This window comes from Phyllobates terribilis, unplaced genomic scaffold (assembly GCF_046119375.1).
Source record: "Phyllobates terribilis strain yellow unplaced genomic scaffold, ASM4611937v1 Scaffold_144__1_contigs__length_4642544, whole genome shotgun sequence".
NCBI classification, from domain to species: domain Eukaryota; kingdom Metazoa; phylum Chordata; class Amphibia; order Anura; family Dendrobatidae; genus Phyllobates; species Phyllobates terribilis.
In genome coordinates, this window is record NW_027362904.1 from 4,485,079 (window position 1) to 4,493,781 (window position 8,703).

Genomic DNA, 8,703 nt, shown 5'->3' on the forward strand with positions numbered 1-8,703 from the left:
GTTCGCTTGCCACCGGAGCACGCCACTGTCCCGTTGGCTTGCCACCGGAGCACGCCACTGTCCCGTTGGCTTGCCACCGGAGCACGCCACTGTCCCGTTGGCTTGCCACCGGAGCTCGCCACTGTCCCGTTGGCTTGCCACCGGAGCACGCCACTGTCCCGTTGGCTTGCCACCGGAGCACGCCACTGTCCCGTTGGCTTGCCACCGGAGCACGCCACAGTCCCTTTGGCTTGCCACCGGAGCACGCCACTGTCCCTTTGGCTTGCCACCGGAGCACGCCACAGTCCCGTTGGCTTGCCACCGGAGCACGCCACTTTCCCGTTGGCTTGCCACCGGAGCACGCCACTTTCCCGTTGGCTTGCCACCGGAGCACGCCACTTTCCCATTGGCTTGCCACCGGAGCACGCCACTTTCCCGTTGGCTTGCCACCGGAGCACGCCACTGTCCCGTTGGCTTGCCACCGGAGCACGCCACTGTCCCGTTGGCTTGCCACGGGAGCACGCCACAGTCCCGTTGGCTTGCCACCGGGGCACGCCACAGTCCCGTTGGCTTGCCACCGGAGCACGCCACTTTCCCGTTGGCTTGCCACCGGAGCACGCCACTTTCCCGTTGGCTTGTCACCGGAGCACGCCACTTTCCCGTTGGCTTGCCACCGGAGCACGCCACTTTCCCGTTGGCTTGCCACCGGAGCACGCCACTTTCCCGCTGGCTTGCCACCGGAGCACGCCACAGTCCCGTTGGCTTGCCACCGGAGCACCCCACAGTCCCGTTGGCTTGCCACCGGAGCACGCCACAGTCCCGTTGGCTTGCCACCGGAGCACGCCACTTTCCCGTTGGCTTGCCACCGGAGCACGCCACTTTCCCGTTGGCTTGCCACCGGAGCACGCCACTGTCCCGTTGGCTTGCCACCGGAGCACGCCACTGTCCAGTTGGCTTGCCACCGGAGCACGCCACTGTCCCGTTGGCTTGCCACCGGAGCACGCCACTGTCCCGTTGGCTTGCCACCGGAGCACGCCACTGTCCCGTTGGCTTGCCACCGGAGCACGCCACTGTCCCGTTGGCTTGCCACTGGAGCACGCCACTTTCCCGTTGGCTTGCCACCGGAGCACGCCACTTTCCCGTTGGCTTGCCACCGGAGCACGCCACTTTCCCATTGGCTTGCCACCGGAGCACGCCACAGTCCCGTTGGCTTGCCACCGGAGCACGCCACAGTCCCGTTGGCTTGCCACCGGAGCACGCCACAGTCCCGTTGGCTTGCCACCGGAGCACGCCACTTTCCCGTTGGCTTGCCACCGGAGCACGCCACTTTCCCGTTAGCTTGCCACCGGAGCACGCCACTTTCCCGTTGGCTTGCCACCGGAGCACGCCACTGTCTCGTTGGCTTGCCACCGGAGCACGCCACTGTCCCGTTGGCTTGCCACCGGAGCACGCCACTGTCCCTTTGGCTTGCCACCGGAGCACGCCATTGTCCCGTTGGCTTGCCACCGGAGCACGCCACTGTCCCGTTGGCTTGCCACCGGAGCACGCCACTGTCCCGTTGGCTTGCCACCGGAGCACGCCACTTTCCCGTTGGCTTGCCACCGGAGCACGCCACTGTCCCGTTGGCTTGCCACCGGAGCACGCCAGTGTCCCGTTGGCTTGCCACCGGAGCACGCCACTGTCCCACTGTCCACTGTCGCAGCAGAAGTACCCCGACCAGCGGCGCCGCTGACTTCCATGCGGCTACCGTCGGGAGATCAGCGGTTAGGGCCGCTGATCTTCCGACGGAAAGTGTGAAGGGAGGACCGGGGAGCGGCGCCACCGGTCGGGATACTTCTGCTGCGAGCAGCCGGTCATTTCCCGGCTGCTCGCAGTGGAAGTACCCGCACAGGCAGCGCCGCTTCCCTGTCCTCACTAATGCGATTCGGCGGCCACGACCAATCAGCGATATTGGCTCCAAATTTAAACACCGCTCTGCACAGAGGTCAGTAGCGATGCAGCCGGTCAACTCCCGGTTGCTCGCAGCAGAAGTACCCCGACCAGCGGCGCCGCTGACCTCCATGCAGCTACCGTCGGGAGATCAGCGGTTAGGGCCGCTGATCTTCCGACGGAAAGTGTGAAGGGAGGACCGGGGAGCGGCGCCACCGGTCGGGATACTTCTGCTGCGAGCAGCCGGTCATTTCCCGGCTGCTCGCAGTGGAAGTACCCGCACAGGCAGCGCCGCTCCCCTGTCCTCACTAATACGATTCGGCGGCCACGACCAATCAGCGATATTGGCTCCAAATTTAAACACCGCTCTGCACAGAGGTCAGTGGCGATGCAGCCGGTCATCTCCCGGCTGCTCGCAGCAGAAGTACCCCGACCTGCGGCGCCGCTGACCTCCATGCGGCTACCGTCGCTAGATTAGAGGCTAGGGCCGCTGATCTCCCGACTGCAAGTGTGAAGGGAGGACCGGGGAGCGGCGCCGCCAGTTGGGATACTTCTGCTGCAAGCAGCCGGGAGATGACCGGCTGCATCGCCACTGACCTCTGCTACCCGGTTCTCACTAATACGATTCGCTGATTGGTCGCGGCCGCCAGCCGTGACCAATCACCGGTTTTGGCGCCAAATTTAAACATGCTCTCCGGTCCTCACTAACACGGTTCGCTGATTGGTCGCGGCCGGCCGCATACATATTCTAGAATACCCGATGAGTTAGAATCGGGCCACCATCTAGTTTAATATAATGGGCCACAAATTGCCTTCTAGTTATTACAAGAGGTCCTGCATAGTCTTCCATTTATTTTAATAGGCCCCATATAACCTTTCAGCATCTGAAACAACGGATACTGAAAGCCTGTGCTAGCATTTCTTCTGCGGTGTTGCTATCAGTGTGTCAAGAGTGGGAGAAGAGGGTTGCATTGACAACCCAACACAATGGGCAGCACTTTAAACACATTTTATAAGTGGTCATAAACTTGTAAAAAATTCATGAAAGAATAAAGTTATGTTAAAACCAAGCACACCATTGTATTTTCTTATGAAATTCTCAATGAGTTTGATGTGTCACATCACCCTCTTCCCATTGAAAAAAATAAAGTTAGATCCAAAATGGCCGACTTCAAAATGGCCGCCATAGTCACCACCCATCTGGAAAAGTTTCCCCCTCCCATATACTTATGTGCCATAAACAGGAAGTTGACATCACCAACCATTCCCATTTAATTTAGGTGTATCCATATAAATAGTCCACCCTGTATTATTACCATTTTTATTATTGCTGTACATACTGTAGCTTTTCATTTAATTTATTGGGCCCCATATAGGCTTCCATTTAATATAATGGGCCCCACATAGCCTTCCATTTAATTTAATGGGGTCCACATAGCCTTCCATTTAATTTAATGGGGTCCACATAGCCTTCCATTTTATTTAATGGGGCCCACATATGTTTTTATTTAATATAAAGAGCCCCACATAAGCCCCTAATTAATATAATGGGCCCCACCTTGCTTTCCATATAAAATAATGGGTCCCACATAGCCCTCCCTTTTGTTATGATGAGCCTTACATATCACACCATTTCCCGATGGTCTGCCACCGAAGTACACCATTGGCTGCTGGGGTGCCACTGGAACACACTCTTTACAGTTGGGGTGCCAACAGAGCACACCTTTCACCATTAGCATGCCACCGGAGTACACTTTTTGCCACTGTCATGCCACTGAAGCACACCCTTTACCATTGGAGTACCATCGGGCACACCCTTTACCGTTGGTGTGCCATCGGAGAACTCTATTTCCCGTAGGCCTACCAGAGGGGCCCAATATGTGACCTTTTTGCTTACCACCGGGGCACCCATCTTGGGCTTTTTAGCTTCCACCGGGGTGCACTCTTTGGCCTTTTAGCTTACCACCGGGGCACCCAACTTGGGCTTTTTAACTGCGACCGGGGTACACTCTGACCATTTTGCTTACCACCGGAGCACTCATTTTATGTTTTTTTAGCCTGCCACCGGGGTGCACTTTTTGGCCTTATTGCTTACCACTGGGGCGCACTCTAGGGCTTTTTAGCCTACCACCAGGGTACATTCTTTGGCCTTATTGCTTATCACTGGGGCGCACTCTAGGGCTGCTCAGTCTGCCACCAGAGTCTACTCTTTGGCCTTTTTGCCATTGGTGTGCCACCAGAGCACACCCTATGACGTTGGAGTGCCACCGGAGCACACCCTTTACCTTTGGAGTGCCACCGGAACACACAATTTGCCATTGGCAAAAGTATAATGGACCCCCACATAGAATTCTATAAAGTATAATGGCCCCCACATAGCCCTCTATATAGTATAATGAGCCGCACATTGCCTTCCATGTACTATAATTTAATTTATTGGGCTCCACATAGCTTTTCATTTAATTTATTGAACCCCACATAACCGTCAATTTAATATAATAGGCCACACTGGACTCCATTTAATATATTGGACCTGACATAGCCTTCCATTTAATAAAATGGGGCCAAAATATCCCTCTATTTAATATAATGGGCACCAAAAAGCCTTCCATGTTTTATATTGGGCACCACATAGCCCTCTATTTAATACAATTGGCCCCACTTAACCTTCCATTTAAAATATTGGGCCCCACATAGCTTTACATTTAATTTACTGGGCTCCATATAGGCTTCCATTTAATATAATGGGCCCCACATAACCCTCCATTTAATATAATGGTCCCCACATTGCCTTCCATTTATTATAATGGAGCCAAGATACATCTCTATTTAATATAATGGACAAAACACAGGCTTCCATTTAATATAATTGGCTCTACATAGCCCTTTATTTGATAAATGCGCCTCACATAGCCCTCCATATAATATTATGGGCCCCGCAACGCTTTCCATTTAATTTAATAGGCCTCACATAGCCCTCAATTTAATACAGAGGGCTCCACAAAACCTTCCAGATAACATAGTGGGCCCCAATATAGCTTTCTTTTTAATGTATTGGTCCCCACATAGCCCTCTATTTAATATAATGGGCCTCACATAGCCTTCCATTAAATATCATGGGCCCCATATAGAATTTATCATATACGTAGATGTCCCTTTAAGATAACGGGCCCCACATAGCTTTCCCTTTATTATAATGGGCCCCACATAGATTTTATTATTATATAATGGGCCTCACATAGCTTTCCCTTTAATATAATGGGCCCCACATAGCTTTCTCTTTAATATAATGGGCCCCACATAGCTTTCCCTTTAATATAATGGGCCCCACATAGCTTTCCCTTTAATATAATGGGCCCCACATAGCTTTCTCTTTAATATAATGGGCCCCACATAGCTCTCTCTTTAATATAATGGGCCCTACATAGCCATCCATTTAATATAATGGGCCCTACGTAGATGTCCCTTTAAGATAACGGGCCCCACATAGCTTTCCCTTTAATATAATGGGCCCCACATAGCTTTCCCTTTAATATAATGGGCCCCACATAGCTTTCTCTTTAATATAATGGGCCCCACATAGCTTTCTCTTTAATATAATGGGCCCCACATAGCTCTCTCTTTAATATAATGGGCCCTACATAGCCATCCATTTAATATAATGGGCCCTACGTAGATGTCCCTTTAAGATAACGGGCCCCACATAGCTTTCCCTTTAATATAATGGGCCCCACATAGCTTTCCCTTTAATATAATGGGCACCACATAGATTTTATTATTATATAATGGGCCCCACATAGATTTCCCTTTAATATAATGAGCCCCACATAGCTTTCTCTTTAATATAATGGGCCCCACATAGCTTTCTCTTTAATAAAATGGGCCCCACATAGCTTTCTCTTTAATATAATGGGCCGCACATAGCTTTCCCTTTTATATAATGGGCCGCACATAGCTTTCCCTTTTATATAATGGGCCCCACATAGCTTTCCCTTTAATATAATGGGCCCCACATAGCTTTTTCTTTAATATAATGGGACCCACATAGCTTTTTCTTTAATATAATGGGCCCCACATAGCTTTCTCTTTAATATAATGGGCCCCACATAGCTTTCTCTTTAATATAATGGGCCGCACATAGCTTTCTCTTTAATATAATGGGCCCACATAGCTTTCTCTTTAATATAATGGGCCCCACATAGCTTTCTCTTTAATATAATGGGCCCCACATAGCTTTCTCTTTAATATAATGGGCCCCACATAGCTTTCCCCTTAATATAATTGGCCCCACATAGCTTTCCCTTTAATATAATTGGCCCCACATAGCTTTCCCTTTAATATAATGGGCACCACATAGATTTATTATAATATAATGGGCCCCACATATCCGTCCCTTTAATATTATGGACCCCACATAGATTTATTATAATATTATGTACCCCACATAGATTTATTATAATATTATGGACCCCACATAGATTTATTATAATATAATGGGCCCCACATAGATTTATTATAATATAATGGGCCGCACATAGATTTATTATAATATAATGGGCCCCACCTAACCCTCCAGTTTATACACTGCAGTCGCTCTCTTTCTTCTCTTCTTTACCTAGTCCAGTCTTTCGTGACGACTTCCCGTCATGATTCGTCTTTGCAGTTTGCTGTCCAGGTTTCGGCTGCTCCGCACTTTTCAGCAGATCACCGCACTCCTGAAAAACAAAAATGTTACAAATATAAGCGACTTAAATAAATAATGCCGCCCACTGTGCCACCAAATGCAAATATGTGCCACACTGTGCCCATGAGTATATCATTCACCGCAATGAATCCTGCTCCACTGAGAATATAAATCAGTCACTAGCTTGTGCCCCCGTTATAAATAGTGTTGAGCGAGCACTAAAATGCTCGGGTGCTCGAAGCTCGGCTCGAGCTCGCCGTGATACTCGGGTGCTCGACCTGAGCAACGAGCCCATGTTAGTCTATGGGAGACCCGAGCATTTTTGCGGAGGCACCCCCGGCAGTCTGTAGAAAGCCTAAAAAGTGCCCAAAATGATAGTGACAGTGCTCAGATGACATGGGGACAGCATGGGGATCGCCCCAGGAAGCATTTCTGACCCCCAGGTCACTGTTGTCAACAACGTGGTCAGAGGTATTAAGCCACTTTTACAGGCTCATAAGAAAATGTTTAAAAACGAAAGTGAAACTTTTTTCCTGTGAAATATGTTAAGGAATTTCTTTTCCAGGGTAAAGACTTGTGTATAAGGTAAAATAAATAACCAAAAACAAAAATACTCCTCCACACCTTGGGCTATGTTCACAAGTAGCATTTTTTATGCGTTTTTGCACTTTTGTATTGCTTTCAACTGTGACAAATGCATTCACCGGGAAATGTCATTTTAACATTTTACAACCTTATCTGGCCATGTGCTGTGTGACACATGCATACAGTGCTGAAAAGACATGGGAACAGCATGGGGAAGACCCCTGGAAGGATCTCTGACTCCCAGGTCACTGCCTAAAAGTGTGCCCATCAGAAGTGATCCTTGCCGCATCAGAAGATGCAGACTTGCAACTATCCCCGTGCAAGTCCTTGTCCCAGGGCAGTGTTCAATTGTACCTCCCCCATTCCTTGCAATGCAAGCGCAAATATGCAGCCAACCACCCACCCACCCCCAGGCTGCAATACCATACTTCTAGCTTGCACTTGAAATTGGGCCTTTTAGTTTTGAGGAGGCCGAAGCTGGCCACTACCTCATGGCTGCTTCGGCAGCGAGGCATCCATACTCAGTCCCCAGCCGCCCGGCGGCCGGGTGTCCACAGCTGGTCCCCAGCCGCCTGGGGGCGGCGGGGTGTCCATAGACGGTCCCCAGCCACCCCGATTTCTCCGCGGAACATCCCCACACACTTTTCTTAGACTGGCCTGCTTTAGGGCAGCATTGGATGAGCCCACTAGAGAACCCGACTCCATCAGGGGAGGTGAGAATGCCAAGGTGAGGAGCATGATGATGATAGAAGTTAGCATCTGCTTTGTTTTGTTGGAATGCAAGCATAAGTGTGCAACCTGCCACCAACCCACCCCGAGGCTGCAATACCATACTGCTAGCATGCGTGCACTTGAAATTGGGCCTTTTAGGCATGTGGAGGCCAGAGCTGGCCACTACCTCATGGCTGCTTCGGCAGCGAGGTATCGATACTCAGTCCCCAGCCGCCCGGCGGCCGGGTGTCCATGCTCGGTCCCCAGCCGCCAGGGGGCGGCCGGGTGTCCACACTCGGTCCCCAGCCGCCCCGCGGCCAGGTGTCCATAAACGGTTCCAAGCCGCCCCGATTTCTCCGCGGAACATCCCCACACACTTTTCTTAGACTGGCCTGCTTTAGGGCAGCATTGGACGAGCCCACCAAAGAACCCGACTTCTCCGGTGGGCCCTGGCTTCTCTATCAGGGGAGTTGAGAGTACCAAGGTGAGGAGCATGATGAGGATGATAGAAGTTAGCATCTGCTTTGTTTTCAAGGAATGCAAGCGCATGTATGTAGTAGTGGCTAGGCCTGAGGTGGTCAGCGTTTTGGCGCATATCCTACCTCCTCCGAGGATTGCTGGATGTTTTCCTGCTACTATCCAAGTTCTATGACTCTCGTTAAAACAAAGCTTCAAGTGATAAATGATGGATGAGGTAGTGGAAAAGGAGAAAGAGCAGGAGGAACAGGGACCATTCACATCAATGTCAGGCCAGTCAACCACATATGTCTTGTAGGATATGTTTCTGTAACAAAAGGAGCGGTTTGGCTACACAG